Source organism: Mustela nigripes, chromosome 11 (assembly GCF_022355385.1).
Source record: "Mustela nigripes isolate SB6536 chromosome 11, MUSNIG.SB6536, whole genome shotgun sequence".
Classification (NCBI taxonomy): Eukaryota; Metazoa; Chordata; class Mammalia; order Carnivora; family Mustelidae; genus Mustela; species Mustela nigripes.
The window spans coordinates 34,164,099-34,177,458 of record NC_081567.1 but is presented as its reverse complement, the minus strand read 5'-3'; the positions used below and the strand labels follow the sequence as shown (position 1 = coordinate 34,177,458).

At 39.9% G+C, this 13,360-nt stretch overlaps 1 protein-coding gene across 1 annotated transcript in view; it reads left to right on the top strand.

Annotated features, from left to right (window-relative positions):
- Positions 1–13,360, top strand: part of RBFOX1 (RNA binding fox-1 homolog 1) — a 1,460,760-nt gene that overhangs the window by 284,800 nt on the left and 1,162,600 nt on the right. The window lies entirely within an intron of this gene.

Here is a 13,360-nt window from a genome sequence, read left to right as displayed (position 1 = left end):
GCATGTTTATGCATACATGTGTTTGAATTGTCTTATGATATATTAAATAAATGTTATTTAGTTCAGAAATGGGAGTAAAGATGAGGACATTAGCATTTCTTGAAGCCTGCAGAATGCTGGGTGCTTTGCACACATGACTTCACAACATGCCTGCAAGATACATACTTTCTTCACAACACATGTGTATTATTTTTGTCATTATACAGTTGGATAGTATAGGAGAGATTATGTAACTTGTCCAAGTTCAAAGAATTAATATACAGCAGAGGCAACATTTGAATCCATAATGGTATTTACCCAAACTCACCTTCTTTCCTATTACACTTCTTGGCCTGCTAGGCAAGGAGGGTCATTAGAATGATCTAGAGTACTGCAGATGGATAAAGTGCAATTGGTAGTTGATAGAGGTTTTCTCCAATCACTCTACACAATAAAAAGCAGGCAGCTCTCTCAAGGCCCAAAACAACCTGCCCTATATCTTCTGCTGTATTTCTCTCCTTAGCTCCTACCACCATCTATCATATCATATATTAACTTGTTCCCTTTCACTAGGATATAAGTACTATTTAAACAATGCCCTTGTTTCTTTCGTTGCTAGGTCCCTTGTGCCTAAAATGGTACGAAGTATTGAATATGATATTCAGTTCCTATCCGTTGAAATAATGATCACGTTTATGATTGAATGTATTTATGAGAAATGATTGACACTTAGTGTTTATTAGTAATGATTATAATGACCTAGGATCAGTCAGGAATGATGATCCCCATGGAACTTTAGCTTGAAAATTTCCTGAAGCCTTTTTTATTTTTATTTTTTAAGCCCAGGGAACAGAGGGTTGTGAGCTATGAAGGGAGGGAGTGAAAACAAAAAGATAATAATCTATTTCTTTTTGCTTTGGGTTACCATGCAACGTCATTGGTTACTTTTAGAAATAATTCATACAACGCTAAAAACGGATATTCTGTGTGTTTGGAAATGAGAAGCATTCATCATATTGAAACAGCTAAAACTTTTCAATCCCATCCATTAGCTCAGGAAGCTGCAAGTTGGTGCAGTGCTGCCTTGCCTATCTATTTAGTATTTGCAGACAATCAGGGTACAGTACAAAGCAATTTGTTTTTATATAATTTCCTTCATGCTCACAAACACAACATGCATCACAGACAGAGTCAGTCATGGGCTAAAGAGAAAAAGGGATGATTTAAAGCAGGAGAGTGGTTCATTTGCTTTGGGGTATGAGAGGCAATTATTTCAATAGGCCAGGGAAGTCAGGTGGACCCATTGGCTTGCTGCTTTCTTGGGGCCTGCTTTGCCCAAGTAACTTTTTCTTTGCAAAGGATTTCTTACTGAGCCATAAATGCTTTTTTTTTTTTTTTCTTAAGATTTTATTTATTTATTTGACAGACAGAGATCACAGGTAGGCAGAGAGAGAGGAAGGGAAGCAGGCTCCCTGCTGAGCAGAGAGCCTACTACGGGACTGGATCCCAGGACCCTGGGACCATGACCCGAGCCGAAGGCAGAGGCTTAACCCACTGAGCCACCCAGGCGCCCTGAGCCATAACTGCTTTTTATGTGATGAAGGCCTGGTTTGCCTCGTACAAAAGTGGAAGCAGTATTTCCATTTCCCCCCACTTTCCCCAAGGATCATCTGCCCCACGTGGAATCACAATTAGAAGTACTGCTACTTTTATTATCTGTCCTGGGTTTGAAATGCACTTGGCTTTCAGCCATGTTTGAGAATCTGATCTTCAAATAAATTCCCTTTATAGCTCTATGACCACTTTTCGTTTATTTATGTATTTGTTTGCTATGTATTTGAAGAGAGGATTAGCTCATTTGCCTTTCTGGGTATACGTTTTTTAAACTTCTTTTGTGTTTTACTGACAGATTAAAGGTGTGGTGACATATATTCTCTTTGAGTCCTCTTTGAGGCATTTATTCAATTTCTGCAATAATCTGCAAAGTAATAAACTGCTGTTAAATGTCAGGCATTGTAGTAGGGTTTAGAGATTTAGAGAAGGATAGATATAGGGATGGGCTCAGAAGCTTTCTTGACCCTGGAGAGTTAAGGAAGATGGGTCCTTGTACTGAAATCCATTGCGTGTAAGGGATTTAAAGACTTCTCCATGACTCCTTTGAATTCAAGAGGGCTTTTATCTTATGGTCCCCTATATCCTTGTTTTTGTAGTGTCACCTGGGGATTTGAACCCTGATATACAAATTCTTTCTGACACTGGTCTTTTAAAAATTCACCCAAACCAGTGATGAGATTAGCAGATGTTCATGAAGATCAGAACAACATCGGAGTGTTCATGTCTCATAAGGCACCATCCACATGACTCACTGCTATTCTCCAGAGTCCTCTCAGCTTTTCTTGCCTTCAGCAAAGAGCCTGGTTGTGTGACTTCACTCTTTTCACTTTTAGTCTTCCTTTGGAGAATAATAAATGCATAAACATTTGGGGCATGTGGATGGCTCAGTGGGGTAAGCCTCTGCCTTCTGCTCAGGTCATAGATCCCAGGGTCCTGGGATCGAGCCCTGCATCGGACTCTCTGCTCAGCAGGGATCCTGCTTCCCTCTCGCTCTCTCTGCCTGCCTCTCTGCCTCCTTGTGATCTCTCCCTCTCTGTCAAATAAATAAATAAAATCTTTAAAAAATGTGTAAACATTCATCATCCTGCAGAACACATTGCTGAGGCTTTACCTTCTGCCATCCTCCATTCTCAGTTGTTTTTACATACACTGTTTATAGGTCTGGAATATTTCCCCTCCCCTAACCTCACTAATTCCTTAATCCACTTGTTTTATAAGTTGGTGGTGCATCGTCAGTGTTTGCAACAATGCCCAACACTTAGAAGGTGCTCACTAACTAGTGAAGGGATCAAACATGACTGAATCAGTGGAATGGAGTGAGAGTTCTGAGGTTGCCATTGAGATTGCTTTGCCCATCCAATGGGTCCACATGCTGTGCAGATTCATATCTGCAAATGACACCCATGGGATAGTCACAGGTTAGTATACCCACATGTGTTTTCTTCCTCTGATAGCTGAAGGGACCTAGAAGCCATGACACCCCAGCTCTGGTGAGCACACCTAGCATCTAGGTCTTGGTTTCTAACACCATTTCCCAATATTGAGTTAAAATGGCTTATTCTAGAACTAGAACAGGAAATACACAAGATAAGCCAGGAGGATCTGGTACTACCAGAAAATATGGAAGTACTCAGATAATACAATGATGGTCTGTGTCAGGGAGATAGAGGACCCTGAAAGAGCTCTCAAGAGCCAAAGCTGGAACAATTGGAGCAACAAAACAAGGAAGCATTGGATTGTGACCTAAAGTATAAAATAAATATTCATGAGATCATACTCATGGTACTCATGGTACAAGTAAATGCTTTAATAAACTAACAGATGGGGGGAAGAAGAAGAAACAAATCTCCTGTCTAGCAGAATCCCATATAATGTATGTGCATATCCCATCCTCAAAGAGGTGAAGCATAACTCTGCATCTCAATTATTGGCTACACTTAATGATTTTTTCCCCCAATGAGTACAATGCGGAAAGGGGAAGAGGATAGGACAACTTTACAGTAGAGAAACCTGATGGATACCTCCTCAACCAGGAGACCAATGTTACATCAAAATGATAACTCATTGATTGTTGGTACCCTTGTTGGTTCAGTGTAGGTACCCCTGATATAATGTGATGGAAATAGTCTTAACTTTAACCTTTGTGGTCTTCCTTTGAAAACCTATCACCCCACTAATCATGAGAAAAATATCAGACGTGTCCCAAATCCCAAATAAGGGTCATCCTAAAAGTTTCTGAGCAGCACTTTTCATAGCTGTGAGGCTCTTCAAAAATAAGCAAGAACTGGGGCGCCTGGGTGGCTCAGTGGGTTAAGCCGCTGCCTTCGGCTCAGGTCATGATCTCAGGGTCCTGGGATCGAGTTCCGCATCGGGCTCTCTGCTCATCGGGGAGCCTGCTTCCTCCTCTCTCTCTGCCTTCCTCTCTGCCTACTTGTGATCTCTCTCTGTCGGATAAATAAATAAAAAATCTTTAAAAAAAAATAAGCAAGAACTGAGAAATGGGCATAGCCAAGAGGAGTCTAAGGAGACATGATGACCAAAACTACCATTACTGTAATATCCTAGATAGGATCCTAGAACAGGAAAAGGATATTTGGTAAAAATCAAGGGAATCATTTCAAATGAGGACTTCAGTTAATAATAATGTATCACTACTGGCTCACTAATCTGCCAGATATCCCCCACTAATGTAAGACAATAATAAGGAAAATTATTGATGGGTATGGACTAAATGGAAACTCTCTGCAATTCTTCTGTAAATCCAAAATTGTTCCAAAAAAAATAAATTCTGTGGAAGGAAACTAAAAGCCATGGGCAGTCACTCCTGTGGCAGCCAGTGATGGATTCTCTCTTCCTGGTGCCCTGAGCCAAGACTAAACTGTGACTCTGCTCTTCTGCACCTGGGGATAGCTACTTGGAGCAGTATCCTGTCAAAAGTAGTAGCAGTCGCTCTCCCCACACCCTCCCCTCGCACGCCCTGCTTGTGGATTTTATTTTCATTTGCTTCAAATAGCACTCAGCTGCTGCCACAGGCAAATATCTGGCTGCCTTGCACGCTGTTGTTCAACACACTGGGATAAAATGAGCCTTCTTGCTGGAGTTTGGGTCCCTGAGCAAATAAACAGAAAAGAAAAATGGTGCATGCAGGGGGTGGTGAGGTCAAGGGAAAGCCTAGGAGCTAGATGATTGAGAAGTCTGTCCTTAACTCAGGGTTTGAGGAAAACCTGCCCTTCTCCCCTCTCTATTTAAACTATTCTTCAGACTCCAAGAACACTACCCTAGTCCACACCCCGCTTATTGGAGAGGGTACGGAAAGTATTGTTGGCCCTGAGCATTTCCATTCCCAGGGTTTAGGTGTTGGAAAAAGCTCTTCAGAGTCTCTAGCTTTCATGCTGGTTTTAGTGGTCTGCATATGCTCTTTTGTGCTTTTTGCTCTCTCTTTTTTTTTTTTAGTTTTTAAATTTTTGAAAATTCCAGTATAATTAACACACAACATTATATTAGTTTCAGGTACAATATAGTGATTCAACAATTGCAGACCTTATTCAGTGCTCACCACAAAAAGTGTACTCTTAAACCTCTTCACATTTTTCACACCCCCCCCCCCCCACCGCGTTTGTTCTCTATGGTGCTTCTTGTGCTTTCTGTTCTGTCCTGGGCTCTGGAAACATATTTCGGCTGAAAACAATGATTCACAAAGACCTTCAGGAATCCTAGTGTGGTTAGGTAGCAATCTCAATTTCCATCTTCCAGAACTTCTTAGAATCCTATTGAGAGTTTGAAGTGAAGAACAGGGGTGCCTGGGTGTCTCAGTGGATTAAAGCCTCTGCCTCCAGCTCAGGTCATGATCTCAGGGTCCTTGGATCGAGCCCCGCATTGGGCTCTCTGCTCGGCGGGGAGCCTGCTTCCTCCTTTCTCTCTCTGCCTGCTTCTCTGCCTACTTCTCTGCCTACTTGTGACCTCTATCTGTCAAATAAATAAATAAATAAATATCAATCTTTTAAAAAAAAAAACAGTGAAGAGTAGGTTCTGGGGCTGCCCAGTTTACCCTCCAACAGTGAAGAAACCATTTAACCATTTAACCTCCATGAACCCGATGTGCAGAATGGGGCCATACCGGTACCTGCTTTAGTAAGACTGTGAGGATTAAATGCATCAACACATGGAAGAGACTTTTAATGGTGTCTGACATCTGGTAAATTCCCATTAAATGTTACCCCTCAGAATCAATTGCATATACTTGAAGTGTGCAGCAATAGTATTTCTCATTTTACCTCCTCTTCATATGAGAATGTAGAAAGCTCTTGTCAGGCCTTGTCTTGTCTTAGAAGAAGATTAGAAGTTGCCACCTAAATGTAATATTTGTAATTGAGGGGGCTTACATTTTGTTTGGATTAATAATTCACTAATCAATCCCATAGGTAAAGATCAAGCTGAGAAATCTCATTTTTTCCATTATTAATAATTTGAATATTCCATTTACTGAGCGATTATTATGCGCCAGACTCGGTGCTAAGTGCTTTATGTGATTATGTCTAATCCTTCCAGCAGTAGAAGGGAGATACTATTATTCGTTTCACTTAACCTAACATCAGAGAGGTTAAGTGACATTTTAAGCTTGCCAGACTAGTAAGAGGTGAAGAAGTTAGGATTCAGAACGGGGCTTACAGATTCTAGAGATAGTCTCCCTATCGCTACAGTCCATTGCTTCTGTTTGTTCAATAACCCAGGAAAGAGAGGTAAAAAAGAGGGGAGAGGGAATGGGGGGAGGGAATGAAGGAGAGAAAGTGCTATTTGCACATGTATGAACATTCAGCGCCAGAGGGGCATGCGGAGTTTGAAATATGTTAGGGCCAGGCTGAGATCCTAGAGTCTGTTTTATCCGTCAGCTCTTTCGGCTTCCATGAAAGCTGGATTGTTTGACTTTTCTCTCGGCCTTGGCGGAGGGAATCAGTCTCCTATAGTAAATCATCCGTTTGTTGCTGAAAAGCATCTTCTGACCGCTTATGGTTTTCATTAATCACCGAAGATGGAGATTTTCAGCCACTTGATAGGAAGATTTCCTGTGATGTGTATTATGGTATTTTCAGGGCTAGAGTATATTCTCAGAATGAGAGAAGCCCAAAGAAATGTTGTCTCTTGTGAGCCCCATGGGCTTATGAACTATACTTTGCAACTGGTGTATGGATGTGATGAAAATCATGTTATCTAGGAAGCATTTCTTCGTATCTGTTGTCTTTTATTCCTATTGCTAGCTGCTTCCATAATTAATTTTATAGACTTTCAGTCTGCTAATCCCTTACAGCCTAAATAGATCTGTCCTATAAGAAACCAGCTAGGATTTGACCACCTACTATGTGTGCCTTGTGGCATAATCTAAGCCAACAAAAGCTTTGTGGATAGTTAAAAAAAAGCACTTGAAACAATTTAATAGTATTTATATAAATTATAAAACTTCATCCAGTGATTCAAATTAACATTGGAGTATTAGATCATTAAATTAATGGGATGTGATCTATGTCCTCCAAGATTTCAAAAACATCATTTAAAAAATTGTTAATTAGAGAAAGTAGTGATTATAGAACATGAGAACCATTTTGGTTATTTTCAATGTGCTGTGTGCGATTATGTGAATTATTAACTCTGAGTAGCATTCAATTTAGTTCATTTCTGTGGCTTTATGAACTATTTCCAATCTGTATCTGTTCTTGTTTTCAATTAAAAAATATGACATATAGATTTCAGCCTGTACCTTGTAATAAAAAAAAAAAAACCCTTTTTGTACTTTTAGATAATTGTGTAGTATTTCATTATGGAATTCTTTCCACTAGGTACCTGCCTTAAACACTTGCCTGTAAAAGTTCATAATGTGCTAAATTTTTGCAAAGAAAATTTGGGCTTTTATTGACTGTATGGTTAATGCTATTATACCTGCCCTGCTGGAACCAAAAAATTTTTTAATCAAATTTATTTGGATTATTTTAACATTCTGAAACACATTGTCCATGCTATAATTGGAAGAAAAAATTGAAATGAAAGATAGATGCATTTGCAGCTCACATCTCAACTTCTTATTCTGGTTTGACATTGGACCGTTTTGAACACTCACTCTTGTGTTTTATAGACCTGGGAAGGCTAGTCAATTCCATGCAGTATTATCATGCAGTTATAGCGTCCTGGGGAAGGATGGACCATCTATTAACTGACAGAGACTTCGTAAAGTAGGTTCTGCAATGGCAGGAGTATTTGAAACAATCCTTATGGAAGTGCATTTGCCCACCGTAGGTTTTAATACAATTATGCTCTGGTGTTAAGAAGCTGTTCATTTGTGTTTCAAAGAGCAGTGGGGAAAGGGCCACTCTATCACACAGCTTTGTGAGATTTACCTAGACAGCAGTGCATGTGGCACCCCATACAGGTGTGCAGTAAGAAATGTGCAGTCTCAAAGAATCCGAGTATATTCAAGTTATTTAAACTGAAGACCAACGTCTTTGCTTTCACAGGGTTCTGGCATATCTTGCCTTTTATTCCTTTAAGCAGGTATATTTTTCACTTGAACGGAATCTGGAAAGAGCAAACTGAGCCCCATGGCGAAAATTTTAATCCTATGCACTCCCCTTGTAGTATATTTTCAACTTCTTATGTATTATAGATATGTAATATTGACAAAGTAACTGGTAATTATGTCATCAGGTTAATTTGATATGTAATCAGGTCACTGAAACAGGCTCAGAAGAGAAAGGACATGGGTTGACAAGAACAGAGAAAATAATTTGATACCTGAAACATCGCTGAGGGGGGGCATGTTTGGTGGATGGGTCTAGACACGAGCTCAGACACAGGGAGCATGGCTAGGAGCGTGCTAAGAAAAGACACTGGCCAGAGGTTCTAAAAAACTGATGAGTTAGGATCCCCTGGAGAGCTTTGGAGGCACCCTTACTCCTTTAGACCACTTGGATCAGAAGGTCTGAGGTGAGGGCATAGGCATCAATATAGTTTTCAGATGTCCCCAGGTATTTCTTGTGCACGGTCAGAACTGAGAGCTGATGGGCAAGGGGAGCTCTAAGAAGGGAAAATAAATACAGGGACCCCACTTCTAGCCTGCCTTCCTGCCTTCTCTCTTTCTTTCCTCCACCCACCCATTTCTGCACCCAGCAAATAGTTATTAGGCATGTCCTATGTGCTACTGGTCTACTAGTTGGAGATAAAACGGAGAACAGAGCAGAAAAAACCCTATTTCTGGGAGCTTACATTCTAGCCTACTCAGTCAAACCTTTCTGACTCACTAGAAATCAAGCTCGGGCCTAGCTACAACATACAAAGTTTCATCAAAAGCACACAGAAAATAATTTTCATTGGGTCTTATTTTGGATCACGGAAAGGAAGTCTTGCCCGACATCCCCCCCCCATCCAGAATTTAAATTATAAAAACTTTATGTAATGGATTCATATCACTACTATTTGTGTATTTTACCTATTTGAACACCCGACCCCTTTCCCCCATGTACTCCATACCTTCTTTTGCCTAATTTGTCCCCATACAACTCCTAACAAAAGGTAAAACTCAAAATGCCACGATGTTTAGATCTGCTTCCCAAATGCTTTGGAAATTTCCATAAAATTGTAAAAAATTCATGGTTAGGGTCTCCTTAGACTGAGGCAAGGTGCTAAACTTGTCTGCTATGAGGCCACCTGTGTTTATGTCATCTTCTGGCACCAGCCCAGGCATTTGTGTGCCAGGACACATGAAATTAAGTTTACCTGATGCTGCCTGACAGCAGCTTTCTGCTACAACGTGCAAATTAGATTAGGTTAAGGTAGAGGGCAGAGTTAATGGATGGCTTCATAGATTTGTACTAGAATAGTGATGGCTTTAACCAGAAGGTGACTGGTTATGGTCCAGCTTGGGTCATTGGTGCTCACAGCTTCCAGTTATTAATGCCTGTGCAGTGACCTGTCAGGTAACGCATGGTTTCCTTTTCATTGGATTTTACAGTACAGCCCAACGTCATGTTCATGGTGGGACTTCATTGACCTTTACTTTGGAATTTGAGGAAGGGAGGTCAAAGCATGAATAGGTGTTGGGAGACTAAATACATTTTTTGAATGTCGCTCAGCCCCCATTCCAGACATGTGACCCATGAGCAAGGCTACACATTTGTGGAGCTGCCTCCTGGGAATGGCACCCTTTGGGCAGAGATGACACCATCCCTTGGTCTCTCAAGGCATGCTGGCACAGGCATCTCTCAATATGCAATGATCTAATACAAACTTGAAAATCCAGCAGAAGGGTTTTTTTTTTAAGTTAAAGGAACTTAAAGTTGCCTCCGCCTCATGAAAGCACAGTTGTCTTCAAAAGCTTTTTTCACTTCTATTGAAAATGCAGAAATTCTCAACTTCATCCAGTTTTTGAAGATGCAGTGTTTAGTTATGTCATAAACATTAGTAAAGCATCTATAGCACAAGTTAATGACATCTTATCCCAAGCTATGGCTTAATGGCATAAACAAAGAGTTGAGGAAAAATTAAATTTAAATATTTACACAAAAACCTAAATCTTTTATTGGAAAGTTGACCAGTGATGCATAGAAGGAAACAGAAATAACTATCAAAGGGATTAGAGAATGATCTAGAGATTTCCTTGGCTGGGATTGATGGGTTTATTTATTTGTTTAAATTATTGTTCCTTTTCATAATTAAGTTTTCAACTACTCCCATTTCTAGTACGGTTCAGTTTGTTTCTGGCAAGAATGAGGGTTGTATTTTTGAAGGAAACAACAACAAAGAACAATTTAGAAACTAAATACCATATTTAAAGTTTCTGAAGATTAAATAGAAACACACTTTGGGGCTTAGCTAACAGGCGAAAGGGAGAAACGAATTTCACATAAAAATCAATCGCTCTGTTCACTGACACCCAGTGACAGAAATAATAATTGTGTCCATGTAAAATCAGACCCCCCTTGTTACTTTTTAATGAAGTCTGTCTGATTCTGTGATATTTTTGGCTTAGGAAATGAAAGAGATGTTTTATTAAATGAAACTAGGTCTACATAGGTAAAGAATCTGAATATGTGTGTAATCTTATACTGTACAGTAAAAAGCAAATACTGAAAAAAATTAGAGAAACATACTTATTTCCCCAAGAAGCCTTATCTTTGCTGTCAATGAAATAGTGGCCTGTGTTTTGCATTTGAACACTGGCAAAAGGCCACTGGAAAGGAAAGAAAGGTTTACCCCCTCTTGGATCCTTATGCCACAGCGTCTGTTCCCTGCCGTAGTGAGAAGTCCAACTATCTTTTGCAAGCCAAGAAAAATAGGACCTTTTTCAAATGGTGTGCTGCTAAGATGCTGGCAGAATGCAAAAGTGCTTTCCCCAAACAGTATAAAGCCCTTTACCTGTTTAAAGCTTGTTACTTGGTTTGCCAAGGTAAAAAAAATAAAAAAACAAAAAAACCAAACAAACAACTTTTGTTACAGTCTTTTCTGGATTTTTCCTTCTTTCCTTCCCTTTTTTTCTCTCCCTTTGTCTCCCTCTCTTCCCTCCCCTCTCCCTCTTCCCTCCCCTCCCTCCTTACTCTCAAAGTTAAAGCCCTTAGTACAACCTCAGCTTTATTATTTTTAACACTCACCTTGCCAAGGGGAATAAAACTCTAAGGGAGCTTCTTCTTCTTCTTTATTTTATTTTATTATTATTATTATTTTTTAAAGCAGACCTCATCGATCCTTGATGCAGACCCTGGATGGGAATCTTCAGTCGCCTGTGTTTTCCCACTGTTCATGTGAATGTGTGTGCATGTGTCTATGGGCACGTGTCCACACACACTTTCATAGAGACGTATGGTCATGTCTGTATGGTCCGTCAAGTTCTTCAGTGTTGAATGTCATGTTTTTGGTCAAATAACTGTGAGAGAAGCATTCCTTTGTGTAATTCCTTACCCTGAATTATATCCTGAGCCCCTGGTTATGAAAGGTCGTCCAAGAAATTTCACTGGGTTAAAAAGGTAGACCTTTTGTTCCTCTCTACCTTGTTTGTTGATTTGATTAGGCAAAGGGAGAGGCAGAGTGGAAGGAACTCCCATAGTTACTGAAACAAGGTGGGATGTCACCCTTTCATCATTCTTACCCAGTTCACAGTACCTGCTTCTGTCCAGGACTACAAGAAGGAATGTCAATGTGGGTGTGTGACAGCGTGAGTGGGGAGGGTAACCTCCTTACACTAGCATCTCACAGGGAGAATTCTTGGCAAAGGCACATCAAAATTAATGAGCCTAAAATGGAATTCACCTTAAAAAAAAAAAAAAAGAGCTTCTGAAAAAATTAGCTTTCCTTTTTAACAGTCTGCCTGTGCTATCAGAATAGGAGCTATAAATCTGTCTGGTAGGGTCCTCTGTTCTTAAAATAGATAAAAGATGGATGGATGGATGGATGGATGGATGGATGGATAGGTAGATGAATAGATGGATGGTTGTATATATACATGTGTACACATTTACCATCTTCAAGTAGGTACATCTTTTCTCTTCAAGTCTGTCTTTCTCTGGGGACTAGAGCATGGGAATGATGGGATATGCAATAAGATTGTAATAAGATGCAGAGAATGATACCACCTCACCTCCAGACTCTTCCACGTATGTTTTGAGGCATTGTTATGCCAGGGAAAGGACACAGATTTTCGAGTGACCAAAATCTGGATTTAGATCCTGACACCACCACTTTTTAGCATGGGTAGCCTTGGTCAAGAGAGTTAACCTTAGTTTCCATGTCTGTAAAATGGAAGTAATTTCTAGTTATGGAATTGTTGAGAGAATTAAAGGATATCTATTTCTATATCCTATACCTGTTACCTAGACCACTACCTATATGTAAGGCCTAACTCAATGCCTAGGATCGAGAAGGCACATTTTATAAATGGAGGCTGCAGCCACTACCTCCACTGCTCCTAGTTATCTTCTTTTTACTCTCTCCTCCCCGTCTTCATATTTTTTTTTCTACAATACTTTTTAGAGATAGATGTCACATCTTAATTCTTTTGGCTTCTTACTCAACTTTCTCTAGGTCTCTGGCTACCATTGGTGGCTAGTCTCTCTCTTTCTGTCTCTCTCTCTATCTCTGTCTCTCAATATCTGTATCTGTATTAACAGTGCTAGGTACAGCTCTATATCTAAAGGTTGTTCTACATTCACAGTTTGCAGAGTTACAATTGCAAATATTTTGATCAAATTTCCCTTGACATTTTGCAAATACTACAAACACTAGGTCTCCCAGCACTTTACCCCCATTTTTCTACTTTTTTTCTATAAACAATTTTTATTTTTATTTATTTTTTTAATATTTTATTTATTTATTTAACAGAGAGAGAGAGACAGAGAGACCACAATGAGGCAGAGAAGCAGGCAGAGAGAGGAGGAAGCAGGCTCCCCGCTCAGCAGAGAGCCCGATGTGGGGCTCGATCCCAGGTTCTTGAGATCATGACCTGAGCTGAAGGCAGAGGTTTAACCCACTGAGCCACCCAGGCACCCCAACAATTTTTATTTTTAATTTCAAGGTTTGAAGATAACCTCAATTGCATGTTTTCTTCAAAAATAGTGAAATCAGAAGCATCAAAATATAAAGGTGGCAGCTTTACATCTCAACACTGCCAGACCTTAAATGAACTATTAAAATGGATGCTATTCTTAAAAATTAATGTAACAAATGATCTTATAAAGCAGTAGCAAATATATCATATATAGGAGACCATGGTGAGCAACCCTAATTTAAGCTA